Source organism: Manacus candei, unplaced genomic scaffold, assembly GCF_025592945.1.
Source record: "Manacus candei isolate 608988 ecotype Guabito, Panama unplaced genomic scaffold, ASM2559294v1 h1tg000174l, whole genome shotgun sequence".
Taxonomy (NCBI): Eukaryota; Metazoa; Chordata; class Aves; order Passeriformes; family Pipridae; genus Manacus; species Manacus candei.
This window is the reverse complement of record NW_026138222.1, coordinates 642,959-665,224: the sequence shown is the minus strand read 5'-3', so window position 1 is coordinate 665,224 and position 22,266 is coordinate 642,959. Positions and strand designations below refer to the sequence as shown.

The following is a 22,266-nucleotide window of genomic DNA, read 5'->3' as shown; positions in this document are numbered from 1 at the left end:
CAGCCGCCCCCGAACCCCTCCTGCAGTCTCCTTGGGACCTGCAGCCCCTCCGCGACCCCCCCGCCGTCCCTCAGACCCCCACTCTCGCAGCCCCGTCCGCACACGCGGTTCCCGGGCCCTGCCCCGGGATGTCCCCGTGTCGCGGCCGCCGGCTCGGCCAGCGGGGCAGGACGCGGGGCGGGGGGGCGGCGGGGCCGGGGTGTCCCTTTCCTGGCAGGAAAGGGGCTGAGCTGGCGGCCGCGGAGTTTCCTGCGGGATCCAGCCCCGCGGGCGCCAGGAGCTGGAGCAGCCGGTGGCGGAGCAGGCGGGACCGCGCCAGGTAACGGCACCGGGGTCGGGCTGGGGGGGTCCGGCCGCCCCCAGAGCGCCAGGATAGGGGTCCTCCGCTCCCCGTCGGGGCCGTGGGGCCGGGGCGCCCGCGGAAGGGCCGCCCAGTGCCCCCGGCGGGGCCGGGGCAGTGCAGGTACCTCGCCCCGGGCCGCGGGGTGGGCTGTCCCCGGAGCTCTGCGGTGGGCTCGGGGGGCCCGGGGGGTGGCTCGGAGGGGCTGTGGCTGTGCCGGGACCCCGAGGCGGGAGCCCGGCGCTGCCTCGGGAGTGTCCCGCTCACCCGGCCCGGCCCTGGGAGCTCAAATCCCGCCCGCGCGGCCACGGAGAGGAACACACGGGATGCGCCGGGGGTCGGCACTGCCTCCCACCCCCACGAACGACTCGTCCCCGTGCGGAGCGCGTCTCCACGGGCCGGGCCGGGCGGAGGGTGCTGGAAGGCACCGAGAGGGTCCCGCGGGGGCCGAAGAGCCGGGGAGCGGCGGCCCAGGGATGCCGGGGGGCAGCGGGGCCGGGGCAGCCCGGATGCGGGGACCCCCAGGGCGGCGGCCGGTGCTGCGGGAGCCGGGGCCGGGGAGCCGCCGAAGTTTCGCTCCGCCCGCCCCTTCCGCGCGCACCGGGCTCCCCGTTGCCATGACAACTCCTAAAACTAACACCCGCTGCCGGCGGCGGGGGCCGAGCTCGCGGGGGATCCGCCGCGCGCGCCTCTCCCCGCCCGGCCCCGCCGCCCCCGCCCCGCACCGCCCGCGCTGCCCGCACCGCCCCGCACCGCCCCGCACCGCCCCGCGCTGCCCGCACCGCTCCGCACCTCCCCGCACCGCTCCCGCACCGCTCCCGCCGCCGGCGGCCGCCGCGGCGATGGTGGCTCGGGCCGCCCGCAGCCCCGCAGGTAACGAGAGGCACGGGGAGCGGGGAGCGGGGACGGTGCGGGGAGCGGGGAGCGGGACCGGGCGCCCGTGGCGGCGGGGTCAGCCCGGTGCGGGCAGCGGGAGCCTGCGCTGCCCCGGGGGGCGCGCCTGGACCCTGCGGAGGGTCCGGGTCAGGGTCGGGGTCGGGGCAGGCAGGGACCGGGGACCCGCAGGAGCGGAGGGAGGGCGGCTCGGAGGGGGCGGCTCGGCTGCCGGTGCCGCGGCGGAGGGATGGAGCGGCGGAGGGATGGAGCGGCGGAGGGATGGAGCGGCGGAGGGATGGAGCGGCGGAGGGTTGCCGTGCCGGGGGTCCGGAGGGCGTGGGGGTGGCCGTGGGGCCGTGGTTGGCAGTGGGGGGCGTGCCGGGCAGGGGGCCGTGAGTGCCCTCCGGAGGGTTGGGGCCGCTGTTGGCGCGGGGGGTGCCCACCCTGGAGCGCGGGGCTGTTGGAGAGCGCCAGGACACGTGTTCTGTGGCGCGGGGGGGCCGTAGCGGGGGTTTGCGGGGGGGGTGTCTGTGGGATGAGGGCCATGGCTTGCGTTGGGATGTCGGCACTTCAGGATGGGAGCTGCGGTCGGAACTGGGGTGCCTGCGCTGGGAGAAGGGGCTGTGATGTGCCTTGGGGTGCCTGGGCTGGGAAGCGAGGGCTGTGGCTGGAGCCGGAGGCTGCTCTGGGGGGTAAGGGCTGGGATTTGCAGCGAGCTGGATGTGCTTGGGAATCGCGCCGTGGTTTGCAGCGGCATCCGCACGCTGGGAAGCAGGGACCGTAGTTGGTGGGGTGGATCTGCCGGGGAACAGGAGCACTGCTTTCCAGCAGCAGGCAGAGCCTGCCTGGGCGGATGGAGGCTGGTCCAGAACATTTAGGCAGGCAGGAGGACTTCTGGTGAAGGCCTGGAATTGCTTTTGTAACTTCCCTGTTTGTGGTCCTTGTGTGCCTGTGCATAATTGAGTGAATGCACCCTCGGGGCTTTGCACAGACCTGTGCACGGTGCTCAGCACTGGTTTTCTCTGTGCTCTTGCTCTCAGCGTGCGAGCACAAGTTGTGTGGTGAGTTATCTCCACCCAGGCTGTCACGGATAACCAGCTGTTCTCCGGGCTCGGGATGTGCTGGACAATCCTGTGCATGGGATTTGGGTGGTTGTGATCTTGTGTCTGGGCCTTGGCTTGCAAATTTGTCCCTGGGCAACTGCTGGAGAAGTGAGAGTGTGCTGCTCTCCTGCTCTTCCAAAACGGGGTCTAGGAAGCAGGAGACTCCAGATTTGGGTTTGGCTGCACAGGTGCTGGTACCCACGAGTGCCTCTGGATGCTTGTGCAAGTCAGGCTTGTGCCTGGGTTTAAGCAAACAGGATTTAAGCAGGAGCTGTGCCTGCTGTTTCTTGGTGTCTGTGGACAGGGACCCTCGCAGGCTTTGATGTCAGGTTACAGCTGTAACTGAGGACTTGGGCACTGCCTCCTGCAGGGCTCTGCTCTTCTCTTGGAGCTCCTGGAAGGGGCCTTTGCCCAGGGTTGCTCTGGGACAGTGTCTGGGCTGTGGCACGAGACCCTGTGCTCTGAGAGTGGGAGCTGGAGACCTTGGGATGTCGGGACTGTGCCTGGAGCGCAGGGCTTGATGGAAGTTTGGGGCTCCACTTCCTGGCAGCAGCGTGGGGCAGGGATGGCTCCTACCTGGGCCCACTACAGGGTCTTTCCCCCCTGAGAACTTAATGAACTTCACTGAAAACTTCTGTTCTCGTTCTGTCCCTGTGGTGACATGTGAGTAATGGAGACAACACATAACAAATGTCCATAATTTCTTTTTAGAGCTGCACTTAAATACCCTGCGAAGTGCTGGCGCGTTTTGGGCCTGCACAGCAGCCCTTGATGGAGGTGGTGCTGACTCTGGTGTGTGGCAAAAGGGGCACAGAGAATAGTACAAGGGCCTTTTCTTCAAATAATAATCATTGAATGGTTTGTGTTGGAAGGGAGCTTAAAACTCAGCTCGTTCCACCCCCTGCCATGGGCAGGGACACCTTCCACTAGCCCAGGTTGCTCCATGCCCTGTCCAGCCTGGCCTTGGACACTTCCAGGGATGGGGCATAGCCATTGTTGTGGTGTTGTTGCTGCTCAGTGTGTAACACCTAAACATCCCTACAGCACCTAAGTGCTCTTAACGTTGTCAGAATTATGGGCTGGATGTTGCAGAGCAGACCGGGTCGTGTTTCGTGCCGCGCTCCTCGCTCAGACCAGTGCTGTGCTCTGGAGGTGCCCACAAACACGCTCACAAACACTCTCAAACACTCACAAACACTCACAAACGCACGCACAGACACACACACACACACATTCACACGCGAGAGCAGCCCACTACGGAATATTCTGTCGAGATTTCCACCGGCTAAAAATTCCCCCTGCTGCCTCCGCACGGCAGCGCGTAAGCGCACGTGCCAGCGGCCAGGCACGTGTGTGCCAGGGGGTGCTGGGCAGAGGATGGCAAGGGGGGGGCACCGTGGGGTGGGGAGGGGGCTGGGGGGCAGCCTGGGCTCCCCTTTCCCCCTCTCAGTGTTCCAGAGGAGCAGCCTGGGCTCGCCTTCCTCTTTCACAGCGTTCCAGGGAGGTTAGCCTGGGCTGCCTTTCCCCTCTTGCCATGTTCCAGAGGGGCAGCCTGGGCTCTCTTTCCCCTCTCAGTGTTCCAGAGGGGCAGCCTGGGCTCCCCTTCCTCTTTCACAGCATTCCAGGGAGGTTAGCCTGGGCTCCCTTTCCTCTCTTGCCACATTCCAGAGGGGGAACCTGGGCTCCTCTTCCCCTCTGAGTGTTCCAGAGGGGCAGCCTGGGCTCCCTTTCCACTCTTGCCACATTCCAGAGGGACAGCCTGGGCTCCTCTTCCCCTCCTGCAGCATTCCAGGGAAGCAGCCTGGACTCCCCTTCCCTTCTCTCAGTGTTCCAGAGGGGCAGCCTGGGCTCCCCTTGCACCCTCTCAGGGTTCAGGGGAGCAGCTTGGACTCCGTTTCCCTTCTTTCAGTGTTCCAGGGGGGCTTCCCTTCTGCTCTCCCATGTTCCAGGGGGGCAGCCTGGATTCCTCTTCCCCTCTCTGTGTTCCAGGGGGGCAACCCAGGCTCCCTTTGCCCTCTCTCAGTGTCCCGGGGGGCAACCTGGGCTCCCCTTCCTCGGGGCACTCCCTGCCCTACTCCAGCCTCCTCTACCCTCCTCCATCCCCAGCCCCGAGGTGGGATAGGGTGGCCCAGCCCTTCCCACGGCACCAGGGCCACGAGAGGCAGGAGCTGTGGGGTGCAGTGGGGGCTCAGCAGCCTCGTGGGGTGGAATCCCCTCTGCCGTGGCAGAGCTGGAGCAGGGGGAGGCCGCGCAGCTAAAACGAGTACAAAGAGTAAATTGCCATCCCACTCCCGAAGGCAGCTGAGCTGCTGTAACTGTGACAACAGGCAAAAGCTCTGGTTCACGGGTGTCTTGGCTCCCGTTGGCAGCGTGGGAAGGGGAGGCAGCGCTGGCTTTGTGGAAGTCTCTCAAGAAGGCTCAGCCCCAACGTGGGGAGGGGGTGCCGGTGCCGCAGCCGGGCCGCCTGCTCCGTGGGGAGGGGCAGGAGGGGGGACTTTGGAAACCCGAGAAGGAGGTCGATCAGCAGACTCTTCTATCATTAAATATTGAAAGGCCTTCTCTGGCGGCAGCTCGTCCTCCCCTCGCCGACAGCAGCTCTCTGAGGTGTTGTGTGGCCTCGGCGGGGGCTGCGCCGTGACTTTGGGTGGGGACACAGAGAGAGGGCAAAGGGAGCCCAGGTTGCCCCCCTGGAACACTTTGAGAGGGAAAGGGGAGTCCAGTCTGTCCCCCTGGAACACTGAGAGAAGGGAATAAGAGCCCGGGCTTCCTGCCTGGAACATGTGAGAGGGGAAGGGGAGCCCAGGCTGCCCCCCTGGAACACTGAGAGAGGGGAAGGGGAGCCCAGGCTGCCCCCCTGGAACACTGAGAGTGGGGAAGGGGAGCCCAGGCTGCCTCCCTGGAACACTGAGAGAGGGGAAGGGGAGCCCAGGCTGCCCCCCTGGAACACTGAGAGAGGGGAAGGGGAGCCCAGGCTGCCCCCCTGGAACACTGAGAGAGGGGAAGGGGAGCCCAGGCTGCCCCCCTGGAACACTGAGAGAGGGGAAGGGGAGCCAAGGCTTCCCCCAGCCCCCTCCTGACCCCACACCACCCCCTCCAGCCCCCCAGACCTGGGCAGGGTGTGTATGCCCCCCCAAACAGCCTCCTGCAGCCCCAGTGTGCTGTGCTCCAGCCCAAGTTGTTGGGAAGGGACAGGTGCTTTGGGTTGCTCTTTCATGGAATCACAGCGTCATTTAGGTTGGGAAAAACCTCCCAGCCCATGGATCCACCCTGTGCCCCATCCCCACCTCGTCCCCCAGCCCAGAGCACTGAGTGCCACGTCCTGGGCTGGGTCCCACCTCCCTGCAGCTGCCTCCCCTGGGAGAGGCTGGCATTCCTGCCTTATTTAAGGAGTGATTTAGACTTCCAGGTCTGGATTCTTCTGCTTTTTATAGACGTGCTCAGGGGAGTGCAAAGAATGGCAGGAAGCACAGTGGCCTGGCCAGGACTCAGCCCCAGCTATTGTTCAGATGCTGACGGAAGCTGGTCACAGGCAGGGCTGCCCAGGGACCTTCCCCTGCCCCAGGAGCCTCAGCTGGTCACAGGCAGGGCTGCCCAGGGCCCTTCCCCTGCCCCAAGGAGCCTCAGCCGTGTCCTTGCAGCCTCATGGAATGTTTCCTGGCCTTGGAATGGGACTACAGCTCCCGGCGTGCGTGGGGGTGCAGGATGTTGCCTCCTGGGGGGCTGCACCCCTTCCTGAGGTCTCCTGCTCCTCTGGGTCCCTGGAGGATCCCAGGAGGATCCCAGGAGCCTGCTGGGACATGATGGCCATGCTGGAGCTCACCTTGAGTGCTTGCTCACCTCCAGCCTGAGCCCCACAGGCCCGTGGCCCTGGCAGTGCCATGGCACAGTGGCAGTTTGGCTGTGGTTTGGCCAAACCAGCGGCTGAGTTTGGTCTTGCACAGTGTCCTGCCCATGGCACTGCAGCCCTGGGCCTGGAACTGTGGGTGCCCTATTGCCAAGAAAGGCTTTGTCTGCATTTCTCATCCAGAGCTGGTGGAATTGTGGGTGCCCTGTTGCCAGGGGAGGCTTTGTCTGCATTTCTCATCCAGAGCTGCTGGAGCAGATCCTTGTGGCATTGTCCCTTCATGGGATTGGGCCCCTGGAGACCTCAGGAGGCAGAAATGGGCACGTCCCCTCTGTGCAAACCCCGATGCCAGGGATCTGTGTGTGCCCCATCTGTCACAGCACAACCCCCCCCATGTCCGTCCGTGCATTCCCGTGCCCTTCCTGAGATGGAGAGGAGACTCCAGATGCTTCCCAGCTCTTCTTGGGGACAGTTTTACTTCCACTGACTTGTCATTTCTGCTCCTGTCATGTTTGTGAGCTCGCTGGGGACCAGCTGCTGTGTTACTGGGAGCCTGCAGTCGCTGCCTCGTGTCCCGGGAAGGGAAGAAGCTCAATGAGAAACAGGGAATTTGGACAAGGGCGAGAAGAGAGTCAGGCAAGCAAAAGGCAGAGCTGCCATTCAGGAACAAGAGGAGTGACAGCCTCCCTGGAGCTCTCCCTGCTCGTCTGAACAAGGCCCCTCTGGCTCCACAGACAGCAGGATCCTCAGGGACTGGGAGGGTTGGGATCCTGGTGCTGTGCAAGCTGCAGTCTAAATACATCTCAGATCATCTGCATAATTTATTCTTCTCTGAAGAGTTTAATTTATCAGGTCCAATAATAAACTCATAAATCTTCTTCGCCTGTTAGCCGGGTTGGGAGAAGATGCTCATGTTATAAGCATTTAATTTATCTCCTGAGCTGCTTCCCGTGCCTTTGACAGTGCTGGATGTGCACTGACATTCCAATGGGTCCCTGTCACCTGAGGGCAGGAAAGATGGTCCAGCACTGGAGGTTGTTGTGTTGCTCTGGGGGTCAGGGTGGGATGGAGACAGACCCAGGAGGAAGAGCCATCCCATGAGGCTGCTGCTGGTGCTGGGGTCACTCTGGGGCCATTCAGAGCCACCCTTTGGTGTCCTCACCCACAGAAACCTTTGGAATTCACACCTTTCCGGCCCTCAGGGCTTCCTGTGGCAGAGAGCTGCACCATCTCCTTAGGGGTGATGTGGAGAAGTATTTCCTTTCCCTTCCTTAGTGTGAGATCCCACGACATTTTCCGTTCCCCTCACGCTGCCAGATGAAAAGAGCAGAAGCATCATCTCCTCTCTGCAGAGTGCTCAGGATGTCACAGCCTTTTATCTCTGTCCCCTCTCATTTGCCTCCTTCTAAGGCAGCAATCTCTGCTCTTCCCTTTCTCTTCCCGTGACAGTTTTTCTTGCTCTTTGGTTGTTCTTGCCTCCTGTTCCGGAGTCCCCCTGGATCTGTGCTTCCATGGGGAGCCCTGGTGCTCGGCCCTGCACCCATTAGGGGTGAGGTTGGTCCCACATCTGGCTTCAGACCACGCTCTGTGCTGCAACGAGGGATTTTGGGTGGTGTGTGGATGGGAGGGAGGCTCTGTAGGTGTCCAGCCTGTGCATCCATAGGTGTTTTCCCTCATCCCTAAGCCCTGCTGGGCTGTGCTCAAGGAGGTTTGATGTCCCTGCAGGCACAGATCCTGTCCCACCTCCTGCCCTGCTCGATATTCCCAGTGCTACAGGCCGGGAGAGACTCAGCTCCCCGCGGTCACCGAGCGGGACACGCTCGTGCCTCGGGCTGTTTTGTCGAGGTCCTACATAAACAGATGTGCTCGGTTTCCTCCGTTTTCAAGGCACAGGTGTCCTGTGAGGTTTTTTTCCCCGGAGAGGAGTCAGCAGGGTGGTGGCAGCTGTGTCCGGAGCATCCTGCCCCGGCCCCCCCTGGGACCTTCGGCAGCGTCGTTTTACAGAGCCACACAAAAGGCTGAGTTTTCCAGGTGCATCTGTGATCCCTCTGCCCCGGGGAGGATGGAGGAGACCTTATGAAATGTTTAAAGGCTGATGGCGCCCACGTGGGCACGCTGAGAGCTCTCTGCAAAAAACGGGACCCTTGCCACGGCCCCTTTTCCCCCCCGACCCCCCCCAGCTGCGGCACAACAGCCGCGCTCCGAGAAATCCCAAGTCATACATTTTTAATTCCCTACAACGGAGCAGCCATTTCAGCCACTCACCCAGAAAGGATCTTTAATGAGAAGCGAGGAGAGAGAGCATGCCCGTTTGCAGCAGGCAGGAGAGCAGAGGCATGATGGATACACTTTCCTCCCTCCCGTAGCTGTTCCCGAATTCAGCCCCGGGGCGCTCGCGGTGTCGTCTGCTGGAGGTGGGCTCAGCTGGGCGCTGTTCCTTGTGCCAAATGAGGGAATGAGAGGGTTGACCCTGCGTGGGAACTGACCCTTAGGACTTCTGGTGCCTCAGCTGGAGCCTGACTCTGCTCGGGGGCTGCATCCCATCCAGGGCTGTGCCTGGGAGCGGATGAGACAGGGTGGGAGAGGTGCTGGACAACCCCCCTACCCACGGTGGGAGAGGTGCTGGAGGATCCCTGCCCACCCAGGGTGGGAGAGGTGCTGTAGCACCTCCATTAATCCAGGGTGGGAGAGGTGCTGGAGGATCCCACTGACTCAGGATGGAAAAGGTGCTGGAGGACCCCGTTGATCCAGAGTGGGAGAGGTGCTGGAGGACCCCCATTAATCCGGGGTGGGAGAGGTGCTCAGACCCCACTAACCCAGGGCAGCAGAAGCACACCAGGTTCCCTGCTGCCCCAGGATGGCTGCATCCATCTTCCCTGGCTTTCCTGCCCCGGCTATTCCCTTGGAAGAGGCATTTCCCTCACATGTGGTCTCACTGATCCGTGATGGGGCTGGCAGGGATGGGGGCTGCCAGCCCTCCCACCTGCCTGGGCCAGGGGCACAGCCCCTGTGGCTCTGCTGGGGGGCAGCAGATGTGCCTGTCCAGGGGTTTGTGTGGGCAGGAGGGCTTGGGACGAGGGTGGGCTCATGGGGACAGGAATGCTTGGGAAGATGGGCTCATGGGGACAGGAATGCTTGGGAAGATGGGCTCATGGGGACAGGAATGCTCGGGATGAGGGTGGGCTCATGGGGACAGGAATGCTCGGGAAGATGAGCTCATGGGGACAGGAGTGCTCAGGAGGATGTGCTTATGGGGACAGGAGTGCTCGGGATGAGGATGGGCTCATGGGGACAGGAGTGCTCAGGAGAAGGATGGGCTCATGGGGACAGGAATGCTCAGGAGATGGATGGGCTCATGGGGACAGGAATACTCGGGACAATGGTGGGCTCATGGGGACAGGAATGCTTGGGAAGATGGGCTCATGGGGACAGGAATGCTCGGGATGAGGGTGAGCTCATGGGGACAGGAATGCTCAGGAGAAGGATGTGCTTGTGCAGGCAGGAGGACCTGGGCACAAGTTTCACCTTGGGCAGGGAGGGCAGGGACCTGCTGCTGTGGTGGGTTGGCAGGTGTTGGTGCTGTAGGTGACCTTGCCTGTCCCTGCTGTCCCACAGCAGGTGTGCTCTGGGAATGCTCTCATTCCCAGCTTTGCAGGTTCCACGCCTCCCTGCTGTCCCAAGGTCCCTGTGGGTGCACTGACCCTGTCCTTGCTCTCTCTTATCTGCAGGTTGATGAAGAGGGAGTGCTGTGACCCCCTGCCCGTGACAGTCATTTCAGGTGAGTCCTTCCCTTTCTGCCTTCAGCTCCTGATGGGAGGAGTGGGAGAGAGGGGCTGGTGAGGGCCCTGCAGCCTTGTCCTGGGATGGGGAGGGCCTGTCTGGGGCCTGGTTTGGTGCTCAGGGGTGGCTGTGTGGAGAGCTGAGAGCAGGAATGGGGCTTGGGAGGGCTGGCAGAGGCTGGCAGGGCTCAGGCTGGAGGGGACAGGACGTGTCAGGGGTGTGCAGGGGATGCAGGAGCAGGTGTGAGGCAGGGCAGGTCAGTGTTGCGTGATGGGCTCTGAGGAGGCACCAGAGGAAAGGTCTCCATGGGGACTGGGCTGAACTGGTCTCCCCAGGCCCATGGGATGCAGGATCTCTGTCTGGGAGGAGAGGAGGGCTCCTGGACATCACACTGGTGTGGCTGCCTCTTCCAGCCCTGGCTGCTTGGGTGCAGTGGGGTGTTTTCCTGCCCTGCCTGGGGACAGAGGACCCTTTGGAAGAGCTGCCCATGCCCAGCACTGCTGTGGCTGGTGGTGGTGATGAAGCAGGTTGAGCCACGAGGCCCTGCAGGGAAAGGGTAGGACAGGGATGTCCCATGGGGTGGGAGGCAGCAGAGGATAAACACCTTGGTCTGGCTGGTCTGTCCCCTCTCTATAGGGTGTTCTTTGCTTGGCTGTCTCAGTCTCTGCCCCGAGTCCTGCCATGCCCTGGCCCCTGCGTGTGCTCCTCTGGGCTCCTCCCTTCCCTCCCCACAGGGGCTTGTGGTGCCCAACACGGCCCCAACCCCTCCCTGGCACAGCACCTGCTGGCTCCTGCCAACGGAGGGTCTGGCTGGGGCTGTTCCCACTCCAGGTGTGCACAGCTGGAGCACATCCCACCTGCTGCCCACCCCGTGCAGCCAGTGCTGGGGCTTGGAGGGGAGTGGGACTTCAGCTCCTGCCCCCTTCCCCAGGCTGTGACCTGCCAATCCCCTTCCCTGGGTGGGGATGGGCTGGGAAGTGATGGACACCTCTGTGGGGCTCAGGGGGTCCCAGCCTCACCCAGCCCTTTCTCCCCATGCCCCAGGCAGGCCGAGCCGTGGAGCACAGCGAGCTGTGTGTGTGTGTGTGTCAGCCTTCAGGATGAAGTCTTGGAAACCAGGGGGCGAAACAAAGGCAGCGAAATGCTGATGCGCAGGAACAGAGGGTGCTTTCTTTGGCTCCAGAGAGCCAAATGGCTTCATTCCAGGCCCCCTGCAATGTGTTGCCACCTCGCTGCAGGTGCCGGGGGCTGCCCGTGCGGGGGCTGAGCCGCGTGGGACGCGCGGTGTGTTCGCAGGCGGGGCTGGATGTGCCGCGTGGGCCGTGCCGTGGGGGCCGTGCCGCGTGTTCCTGTGCCACTCCGCGCTGTGCCGGGTGCTGCAGGGCTGGGGAGCTGCAAGGGGAGCTCCCCTGCAGGGCTGTGCCAGGTCTGGAAGCGCCGGCTGGCGATGCGGGGCAGGGGCAGCCGCGGAATGCGTGTCTGTGTCTGTGCCTGTCTGAGATGCGGGCGTTTATCCGAGCCGTTCTTCCTCTGGGTGAAATCAATCCTGCCTGGTCCCAGAGCACATCCACGGCTTGCAGGGCCCAGGTCTCGTTGCTTGGGGCAGCAGAGCGTTTCTGAAGGCTGCCAGCGGGTCACGCTGCACAGCGCGACCACCCGGTCCTCGTTCTGCAGCGGGACAGCAGATCCTCTGGGATCGGTGGAGCTGGGCAATCCCTGCTGGGGGGCTTTGTTCTTAGTCCTGAAGGGGAAGGGTTGTCCTTGCCTGCTCCAGCAGGACCCCAGGTCCGTGGGATGCGGGGAGGCTGTGGCTGAGCCGCTCCCCGTGGCTGCCTGGAGCCCGAGCCGGTGCAGCAGCTCTTCCCTGTGCTGCCTCCGCAGGGTGGGACGGGCTGGAGGCCGGGCAGGGGTGCAGGGAGGGGAAGATGCCAGGGATAATTAGTGTCTCAGTCCCAGACAAACAGATGGAGGCGGCGTTATCCTCTTACCTAAGGGCTAAGCAGGGGAGGCTGAGCGGGGTGCCCAGGCTGGAGCTCGGGGCTCTGCTGGAGGCAGGATGTTTTTCCAGGGTGTAAGCCACCCCGACAGCAGCTCTGGATAGTGTCTGTGCCTGGGCAGCGCTGAATCCCTGGGAACAGGTGAGAAACACCCTCCTGGGCTCAGCACTGGCAGCCCTGGGTCCTGCTCTGCTGCTGGGCCCGGAGCTGTGGCAGGGAGGGCTGGGAAGTGCGGGGGCTGTGCTTGGCAGGGCCGAGGCGGAGCGAGGGGACGGTGACAGGACCCCGCTGGTGGTGATGATGAGGGGCTGGTCCAGGTTGCTTTGGGTATAGTGTGATTCCTGGAGGTCCTCAGCTTCCTCGCTTCTTCCTGTGTGCTGCTCTTCCCAAGCTGGATCCAGTGGGGCAGGAATGGAATCAGGGGCAGGGCAGTCCTGGCAGCTGGGCCAGCCCAGGCTGTGGCAGTGCCCACACACTAAGGGCTGGGTGCTTACCTGGCTGTGCTGCCCTGGCTCCCTGCCTGCTGTGGAATGCAGAGGAGCTTGCTGGGATGAGGGTGGGAAGTGTGGGAGCCTCGTGCTTGGGTTCACTTGTCCTTGGGCTGTACCACCTTCCCGGGCTGTGCATACCTGGGGTGGTGTGGGGAGATGGGGGGAGCAGATGTGCCCTACCAGCCTGTCCAGGCACCAGGATTTTGTTCCTCCTGGCTCTGTCCTCACATGGGTCTGACCCAGGAATGCTCCTCTCCTGCACTGATGGGCTGGGAGGGTGTGTGTGGGAGTTCTGATACTCTGGCTCCGAGTGAGAAGCTGTTCGGTGACTTGTGGGACGGGAGGAGATACAGTCCATCCAGGCTGCCTGTGAGACCCTGGAAGGGTCTGACTCCCTGCTCAGGTCTTGGGGGTGGTTTCCAGCTGCTCCCGTGGTGCTGTGGGCGAGGAGAGGTCTGTCCCTGTTCCCGTGTGGCAGCGTGACCTGCTGACTGGTGGTGCAGCATCAGGGACCCCACCTGGGGTGCACAGGGCCCTGCACGTGCTCCAGGAGAGCGTGGAGCTGTGGTTTCCAAGGTGACTGTGTTAAGTGATGTTCCTATGACTACACACCACTCGAGCTGGAGTTACTGCGGGGGGAGCGTGCGGAGCCCCCAGGATCCCCAGTGCCTCCCAGAGAGCCTGTTCTCCTTGCTGCCATCCCCTCATTCCTGCTCTGGAGACCCTTTCCCGGGGTGGGAGAGGCTGCAGGGGCAGCTCTGGGCTCTGCAAGACCCCGAGGGCTCTGGGGCTGGACCAGCCACACTGTCCCTGCCTGGGTCTGCATTCTGGTTGGGAAGGATGTGAGGTTTGCAGACACCCCTTGTTGGGACAGACCCTCCATGGTGAAGGGGCTCTGGGGACACCCTCCCCACCAGACCAGTAGGCTCCACATCCCTAGAGCCCTGCAGCAGTGGTGCCAAGTCCCTTGGGATGCCCTCACATGGAGCACATAAATCCCAGCTGCATCCCAGGGAAATAGGTCAAGCTTCAAAGCCTTCAGCCTCCTCTTCCTCCCCCCAGGCTCCATTCCTCCCTTCAGCCAGGTGCACCCTGAACTGGGGTCCTGTGGGGACAGGCAGGGGTGCTGTGTGGGCTGTGGGGCTGACTGTGAGCTCAGGGAAAGGTGGGGGAGCCGGGCAGGAAGGACTGGGATCACTGATGCTTTGATGGGAACCAGGATGGATATGGGAGGGAGGCAGGAAGCAAGGGGGACTTGCCCTTTCTCTGATGGAGAAGAGCTTGGGGAGAGCTGAGATGTGGGTCTGTCAGGGAAAGGGGATGCCTGGGAAGTGGTTCTCCACTCAGAATTTGCACTGGAGTCAGCTGGGAGGCTCCAGGGACTGTCCTCACGTGGGCAGTGTCCCAGCAGTGCAGGCTGTGCCCGGGCAGTCGCTGGCATCTCGCTGCTGCTGCTGGAGCCCCACACAGGCTCCCTGAGGGTGGCCAAGGATGAACAGAGCCCAGGGAATCAGGCTGGGGTGCTGCAAAGCCAAAGCTGTCTGAGAGTTAAGTGTTCCTGTGAAAGACCAGGAGCTGGCTGGCTCAGAGAGGGGATGGAAGCAGCCAGAGTGGGAACAACAGACCTCGTGGAGGTGGGTCTGGGACAGAAACCTGGATTTAAGAGGCCACAGGGATGGCCAGGGCTGTGAGTGCAGTTTGATATGGCTGGTTACAGGCTTCCCACCCCACTCCTTCTCCTGTGTCACTGCTGGTTGTCCCTTCTGCTTTCCAGGGACTGCTGGAGCTGTCAGCTGCTCCTGCTAAGAGCCACCAGGATAAAACAGGCTTGGTTTTACCCTGGGCCAGCTGGCAGCGTGGGCTGCCTGTGTGCCTGCATGTCCAGCCCAGGGTGGAAGTGAACATGCAGGGATGGGGACAAGGACCAAACCTCTGTGTCCCAACAGTGCTGCTGAAGCACTTCTGTGGTGCAGCCTCAGCTGTCCTGTCCCCCAGACCACTGCCCTGTCCCCAGACCACTGCTCTGTCCCCAGACCACTGCCCTGTCCCCAGACCACTGCCCTGTCCCCCAGACCACTGCCCTGTCCCCAGACCACTGTCCTGTCTCCAGACCTCTGTCCTATCCCCAGACCACTGTCCTGTCCCCCCAGACCACTGTCCTGTCCCCCCGACCACTGTCCTGTCCCCAGACCACTGTCCTGTCCCCAGACCACTGTCCTGTCCCCCAGATCACTGTCCTGTCTCCAGACCACTGTCCTGTCCCCAGACCACTGTCCTGTCCCCCAGACCACCGTCCTGTCCCCCAGACCACTGTCCTGTCTCCAGAGCACTGTCCTGTCCCCCAGACCACTGTCTTGCCTGCCAGGCCTCCTGCTCTGCCCTGCACAGGCTGGTGGGAGCTCTGTTGCCCATCAGGCCACCTCCTGGGGGGTCTGGCTCCCCCCTGCCAAGGGGACAGCCCTGTGTCCCCGCAGGGTGACGGGGTGGACATGCTCTGCCCTGGGAGGTCAGTGTGGACATGCTCTGCCCTGGGAGGTTGGGGTGGACATGCTCTGCCCTGGGAGGTCGGAGTGGACATGCTCTGCCCTGGGAGGTCAGTGTGGACATGCTCTGCCCTGGGAGGTTGGCAGCCAGGAGCAGGGCTGTGACCTGCTGGGAGCACACGTGTTTTGGGCTGGGGATTTACCACCATCTGTCCCTCGAGTTGGTTCCAGCTGGGACAGTGAAGGGAATGAGCCAAAAGCCTTTGTTTTGTCCAAGTGGGGCTGCCCCGGGGACAGGCCAGTGGGGAATTGGCTTTGGTGGTTTTCAAGCACTGGGATCATCTCCTGCAGCAGCTGGGCAGGGGGTGAGGGGCTGCTGTTGTTGCAGGGCCACTATAAAGGGCCTGCTGTTAGTGGGATGGAGCACATCCCCTATGAGGAAAGGCTGAGAGAATTGGGATCGTTCAGCCTGGAGAAGAGAAGCTTTGGGGTGACCTAATTGCAGCCTTGCAGTGCCTGAAGGGAGCCTGCAAGAAAGATGGAGAGAGACTTTACAAGGGCCTGGAGTGACAGGACAAGGGGGAACGGCTTCCCACTGCCAGAGGGCAGGGATATATGGGATATTGGGAAGGAATTGCTGGCTGGGAGGGTGGGCAGGCCCTGGCCCAGGTTGCCCAGAGAAGCTGTGGCTGCCCCTGGATCCCTGGAGTGTCCCAGGCCAGGTTGGACAGGGCTTGGAGCAGCCTGGGCTGGTGGAAGGTGTCCCTGCCCATGGCAGGGGGAATGAGATGATCTTTAAGGTCCCTTCCAACCCAAACCATTCCATGATTCTATGAGAATCTGTGACAAGTCTGAGGAATCCCTGTGCCAAAAACTATCGCCCCACAACTCTGCACACAGGATCCTCTGCAAATCCCCACCAGCCAAGCACTGTGTGTGTGTGAGGGGGAGCCCGGGGGTGCTCCTGACCCTTTGCTGGACACTCAGAGGCACAGACGAGCTCTGGTGTTCCCAGGTGGGCACAGGATGCTGCTCCTTGTCCCCCTGCCCCTCGCTGGGGTCAGCACCACTCTGCCATCACATCACCCTGGGGAAGCCAAGCTCTGGCACAGCGGGTTTGCTCCCGGGAATCTGCGACGTGGGACTTGCCCTTTAATCATCTGCACATCCCCAGTGACCCACTAACCCTGGCAAACGGGGAGAGGGGAAATCAATTGGCAGGAGAATTACCCGTCAGGCAGTGGAGGACACTGCAGCCACACACGGGCTGATCGATGAGCGCCGTTCCCGCTCCCTCCCGTCACCTCTGCCCGTCCTGACGCTCAGCTGGGACTCCAGCGGGCACAGTCCTGCCCCCTTTCCCTGCCCTTTCCCTTGCCCCTGCCCCTGCCTGCACGGGCTCGTTCTGGAGGACACGGGCAGCGGTGGGGAAGGACAAGGTTGGGCTGGTCCGGGCTGCTTTGTGTCCCTGTCACGTGGGGCTGGGACAGAGCCACGGCAAACAGCGGGACCGACCGACCTGCTCGTGCCCGGATAAGCCACGAGGACAGCCCCGGCACCACGGAGCTGGCAGGACACCAAGGACCAGCCCTGGCTCGGTATGGGGGGGGGGGTAGCTCCGTGGAACCCCCAAACTGCCGACAGCACCCGTGGGGCTCTGAGCTCGGCGGTGGGGCCAGAGCAGCACAATCCACCCCTGCCGAGGGCTCCGTGCCTTCCGCAGAGCCTGGAACCATCGACCGCGTGTTCCCACGGCCGGCCCTGGTCAATCAGTAACGTCTGGGCTGTGCGGGGAGCGGGGCTGTGCTGAGTGGGGCTGTGCTTGGAGCAGGGCTGTGCGGGGAGCAGGGCTGTCTGTGCGGGGAGCAGGGCTGTGCTCGTCCCACGGGCAGCGCCGGCGAAGCCCCGACGGACGCTCCCGGATCCTTCCAGGTGAGGGCTGGGCTCCCCGGGAGGGCTGGGGGTCCGGGCAGGGCTCTGACACCCGACCCGGGGGACTCTGCTCTCCTGGAAGGACTGCAGAGCTCACGCAGCAGAGCCGGGCTCGGGGCCGCTGCAGGAGCGGAATGTGGGGTGGGAGCTGCTGGAAACAACAGTTGGATCCGGTCTCTGGAGGGGCAGGAATGGCCTGGGCAGCACAGCCACGTTTGCAGGGTCTGGCAGGGCAGGGCAGGGCAGGGCCGGGGCTGGGGCTGGATGTGCTGCCCTGTGCTGGAGCAGCTCCCTCGGTGCTGGGCTGCTGGAAGGTCCCAGTCGGTCCTTTCACGAGCAGGAGTCAGTTCCCCAACAGCTCTTCCTGGGCCATTCCCAGAGATCCCGGTGACACCTGGCAGTGACACCCGCTGGGTTTCCCTGTGATCTCCACTGCTGTGTCACCCCCAACCCTGGTGCCGCATGGGAAGTCCTGGAGCACGGGGACCTGCTCCGTGGGGGAGAACGGGGAGCGCTGTGCTTCTCCCGCACACCAGCAGGGCACGAGCACCTGGTTCCTGCCGGGTCGGTGCTGCGCTGGCTGTCACTCCCTGCCGTCTCTCCCAGGAAAGCAGCTCGTGTGCAGCCTCTGGCACCGTGTCCGCGGTGGCAGCGCCCGGGGACGTGGCGATCCAGGCGCTCCCGTGCTTGCCTGTCTCCAGAGACCCTGTTCCTAAAGGGGCCAGGCCTTTGGGGACTCTGGGTATGTGAGTGTGGAGGAGGCAGCTCCCCAGCCCTGCCTGTGCCTGGGAAGGCAGGTGCTGGGAAGGGGAGGGAATTTAACCCTAATTCTGCCAGGGAAAACTGCCGGCCCCAGTCAGGCTGTGTGGCTGGAGCAGACTGGTGCTGGGGATGTCAGGGTGCAGGTGAATCCCCTCAGGGGTTTGTAGGCAGGACTCCTGGGAAAGTAGCCAACAGCCCCTGTGGAGGAGGAGGATGTGGAAGGTTCAGTTCTGCTCTGCCCCCATGCTGAGGCTCTTCCATGTCCCTTGATTCTGGGAAAACTCGAGGTGTCAGCTGCTCCCATCCTCGTTTTTGGTTTCAGTGCTCCCTGGCTGACTGTTCTCACCCATGGGACCGGAGCTGAGACCTCCTGCCACGTGCACTCAGAGAACAGTGGGGTTTGAAGCCTGGGCAGGCACAGGACTCCTTGGATTTGGGTTGTTTTGTGTCCCTGAGTAGGAATCCAGCGGATCCCTGCGATCCCTGAGCCTGTGCATCCCCCCAGGTGGGAAAGGGTCTGCCACGCCAGAGGAGACCACGGGACTGGCACTTGTTCAGCCCCCGAGTGAAGCCTGAGCGTGGCTCTAATTGCTGCCTGTGACACGGATATAAATACTTCCATAAACAAAGGAGGAGAGAGGAGCTGCACAGGCTTCAGACAATGCTGACGCAAGAGGAGGGTGAACTAGCCCGGAATGTGTGGGCTAGAAATTAGGCCATTCCTCACCATCACAGCGAGGGAGGGTCTGAAGCAGCTTTCCAGGAAGAGGAGAGGAGCGAGAGGAGACCTGGAGGAAGGAGTCTGGCAGGAGGGCTTTCAGAGGGGTGCAAAGAGCAACCTCCTCTCGCCCTCCCCAGCCTGGCACTGGGCAGCTCTGGCTCTGCACGGCCCTGGGCACAGCTCCCAGGCTGCGGGAGCTGGTGCCAACGCTGGCAGCAGCCACAGGTCTTTGCACCCTTGTCTGGGCTCCCTTTGGAGCCTGTTGGACGCCCTGCCAGGGGATGGAGTGGCAGCACCTTCCCTTCTCCTCAGGGAGGTGCCAGCTTCCCTGTCTCTGGAGCAGTTCTGGCTGGCACTGCTGCTGGGAGCACCTCGGTTCTTCTTCCTGCTCTTGTCACGCCCTGGGGCTGCTTGTCTTCCTCAGACCTTACCTGGTGCACCTTCCTAGATCCCACCACTGCACATTTCCTAGGATTCTCCCAGTTGGATGCCAGCTTCCCTCCAGAGGGAGAATAACTCCATGACAGACTGAGGGATGGTCGTGGTTCTGAGGTGCCTCTGATTCAGGGGGACCTGGAGCCCCGAGGGAGAGCCCTGGGGGTGCCAGAGTTCAGCAGCACAGCGTGGGATGATCCCTACGGGATGGCTGCTCCTGGCAGGGGGATTTGTGAGAGGTGGGAGGGTGGCTTAGGCTCTGTAGCACCGGGGGGATGGAGAGGCCATCAGGGAATGCTGTTTCTCACAGCGTTAAGAGGTGAAGCTGGCTCAACTACGAACCTCTTGGGGGTGCTCAGAAACCCAAAGAACACTCAGGAATCCGAGCAAAGTGCTCTGCTTTGGGTTTCACTCGCTGCTGCTCCCGGTGGCACGTGCAGGGAGCTCTGCTAGACTGGCAAGGCGTGACTTGCTTTGATGGAAGCGTTACTGGTTTGTTCCCGTCACCAGAAAATCTTCTTGAAAGATTTCGTAACTCCCTTTGATGATTTTTCACCCGTTTTTCCCTGGTGTTAGAATAGGACTCATTGGATTATGATTTCTGAGATACTCGACTTGAAAAAAAAAAGATAAGTGGTATTTTTTTTTTTCTTCCTCAGCAGAGAAGTTGATTTAATGAGAGAAAATGAACGTGAATGACTCTGCAAGTCTGTAATGGAGTTTGGGGGTGGCCAGTGCGTTTTTTCCAACCATTCACAGTTGTGTCTTAAATATTATTGGGAACTAATGAGGTACCAGATGATTGGGGGGGAAAAAAAAAAAGCAAGAATAATCCTGGTGATTACCATCTGGAGCGTTTAATTTCTCCCCCTAGTGAAATAACAGGACAGAAAAAAAAGGAAATAAATAAAATCAGTGATGGGGAATAGTTGAATAGAACTCAGGTGGGCACCACTGCCAGCCTGGGCAGAGGGGGATTTGCTTGGAAGGGCCGTGGGTCAGATCCCGTGGGACACCGTGGCTGCAGGATGGATCCAAAGTGCTCCTCTCTGCTGACTTTGTGTTCCTCCTGCTCTTGTTTCTGACCTCTTTGAGGCCTTTTCACTCTCCTGCTCCCAGTTTCATGCCCCATTTCATGAAGGTGCTGTTAGATCCCTTCTTCCAGGTCACTAATGAAAGTCCCAGTTCTCGTCCCGGGCCTGTGGCAGGAGCTGGATGGTGGTGGCAGCACATTTGGTGTCCAGCCTTTGGCTGCTTTCAGGCCCAGCTGAGAGGCTGGCAGAGCCATTCTCCCTCACTGCCACATCTGGAAAGGCTCTGCCCTTCCCATGGCCACTGCCATCCTCAGGGAGCAATCCCAGCCAGGGATTTCTGTGGCTTCCCAGTTAGAGTCACAGACTGGTTTGGGTGGGAAGGGACCTTAAAGCCCATCCAGTGCCACCCCTGCCATGGGCAGGGACACCTTCCACCAGCCCAGGGTGCTCTAAGCCCTGTCCAGCCTGACCTTGGACACTGCCAGGGATCCAGGGGCAGCCACAGCTTCTCTGGGCAACCTGGGCCAGGGCCTGCCCACCCTCCCAGCCAGGAATTCCTTCCCAATATCCCATCTATCCCTGCCCTCTGGCACTGGGAAGCGAGTTCAGACTTCCCGTGCTCCCTTTTCTGTCCCTTTGTCCCACAGACTTTTTTGCCATCTCCCTTCCTGACCACTCTTCTCCTTTGTTGTGCCGGGAGAGGCCACAGTTCCTTCTCGGAGCTGTTTGTGACTCGTGGTCATCTCAGCCACTTCTTCCCCTCGCCAGCCCCACCTTGTCCCTGGTGTCCCCAGCCCAAAACCCCAGATCCAGCCTGTCCCCTGCAGCCCTTGCTTTTGCCAGGTGGCCTTGCCTGCTCCAAATCTGCCTTTCCAGTGTCACCGACCTTGGGCCCTGCCCAGGAGCTGTGTCCAGACTCCCTGGAGACACAGCAGGAGTGATGCTGTGGCACAGGCACCCTGGAAAGCCATGGATTTGGCTGGATTTGCTGCTGGGCAGGAGTGTTTTCTCACACCTTACAAAGGGACTGGATGGGGATGGCTCAAACTGCCATGGCACCGAGTCCTCCCACGCTGAGAGTGTGGGCAATGGGAATGCAGGGTGCAGGAGACTCCCAGGCTCCCTAATCCTGGCAGCTGTGCAGCAGCAGCACAGAAGGGACCTGTGGCTCACCAGCAGATGTGGATTGAAGGAAAGGAGGAGCCCAGAGACCGGCCAGTTGCTCCTGGGCTGATCTCATTGTCCGGATCCAGCCACGGTTTCCGTTCTCGTGCCGCGGAGTCGCAGAGCTCGTGCTCAGGACCCGTTAAACTCACCCCGTGACCCCAAACTTCCAGGTCTGTGGATGCAGCCATCCCTCCCTGCCTCACCTGTTCTGCCAGTGCAGGGTGTTTGCAGCAGATGCTGCTCCAGCTGGGAGAGTTTTTGGGGCTGGATGCCCCGGCAGAGTCCGGCTCCCAGTGATTCCTGCCCTGTGCAGTCCCTGGGCCTCGGGGCGGGAGGGCCGAAGGAAGGGCCATTACTCATTTCCTGGACAGATCCAGGCCATGCCGTAAATCTCTCCAGCTCTCAGTGGTTTGGGGGCTATTTCTGTTGAAGGATCGTCACGTAGATTAAAGCCTTGAATCCCAGCCAGCCGTGGACCGGACACGGTCCCATGCACAGTCCTGCAGGGCTCAGCCCGGCATTCCATCTGCTCCTGGCAGGGCAGTCCCTGCCTGGGAGGGAGGGCTTGACCCTGGGCATGCAGAGTGTTCCTGCCCTTCCTTAGCCCTCACAGGCAGAGGTAACAGCCCGGGGATGTGGCTGCTCCACGCTGGAGCTCCACGCTGGAGCTGCACTGGCCCCCACGCTGGGGTGTGCGACCCCAGGCAGGTCTCTGGGGTGGGAACACAAGGCCACAACTGCATCCTGTTGTCCACGTACAAGGCGCTTTGGGAAGCCCCTGGCAGCCAGTCCCTGGCCTGAGGGGTGGTGGAGGAGCTGCTGGAGCTGCAGCCCAGGGGCCAGTCCGGCTGTTTGGGCCTCCAGGCTGGGATGTTGGGAACCCCATGGTGGGCAGAGCTCCAGCAACTGCACCATCAACAGCTTTACAGAGCCAGAATGAGGGCTTTTCCCTGTAAAACCCCAAGACGGGCAGCTGAGCCCCACGAGTCACATCCTGCTGGTGTCCAGCCTCCCTCGTGAGTCCCCCTGGCAGCTGGGGAAGGAGCCAGGCAGGGATTCCAGAGGTGCTGGTGCAGGTGTGGAGATGGGGGATCGTGGTTGCAAAGATGGGGACAGGGCTACTGGGACAGACTGGGGGCACTGGTGGTGGTGTGGAGGGAAGATCCAAGGAGCAGGGCGGGCTGCAGGAGCTGGGACAACCCATCCTGGGTGCTGTGTCCAGACCCTGTGCCCTGCACCCCGAGCCCTCCCTGGGTGAGCAGAGGGTCTGGGTGTCTGCACTCCTGGGACAGGTCCATGCT

The 22,266-nt window shown here is 62.2% G+C and overlaps 1 protein-coding gene across 2 annotated transcripts in view; it reads left to right on the top strand.

Annotated features, from left to right (window-relative positions):
* The first annotated feature begins 283 nt into the window (after positions 1-283).
* SHANK3 (SH3 and multiple ankyrin repeat domains 3) overlaps positions 284-22,266 on the top strand; it is a 265,082-nt gene continuing 243,099 nt past the window's right edge. For both annotated transcript variants that reach the window (XM_051773642.1, XM_051773643.1), the window contains exons 1-2: positions 284-319; positions 9,892-9,941. The gene's annotated coding sequence lies outside the window, so the exon portion shown is untranslated. The remainder of the gene's footprint in view (positions 320-9,891; positions 9,942-22,266) is intronic.